We start from the raw sequence: 412 nt of genomic DNA on the forward strand, positions 1-412 counted from the left end.
GGGAGGGGGCGGGGAACATATCTAGCCCCTGCCACCCCCCTGACCCCATGTTTCGGCTCTGGCCCTGCTCCCCCTCCCCAACCAAGTCCGGGCCTATTCCCACCCTACCTCCCCTTCCAGTCCGGGCCCGTTACTCCCACCCCTGCGCTCCAGGTCCACCTGGCCCACGTACACTTACCTCCCCTCCCCGCTGCCCTCCCTGCCTCCCAGCTGTTGGCAGGGCCCAGTGCTGGCGACGGGGAGCTGTCACTGTGCCTTCCCTGCCTGCTTTTGTTGGGGCTCAGTAGTGGTGGGGTGGTGGTGGCGTGCTCCCTGCTGTCATGGTGGGTGGGGATGGAGGCCCCTGCTTCTCAACCGGTTGGGAGAGGGGGCAAACGGGCCTGCTCCCCCCACCCTCACCCCTGCCACTTTG

The sequence above is a fragment of the Gavialis gangeticus genome, unplaced genomic scaffold (assembly GCF_001723915.1).
Source record: "Gavialis gangeticus isolate Ggan-Ray unplaced genomic scaffold, GavGan_comp1, whole genome shotgun sequence".
In the NCBI taxonomy this organism is placed as follows: domain Eukaryota; kingdom Metazoa; phylum Chordata; order Crocodylia; family Gavialidae; genus Gavialis; species Gavialis gangeticus.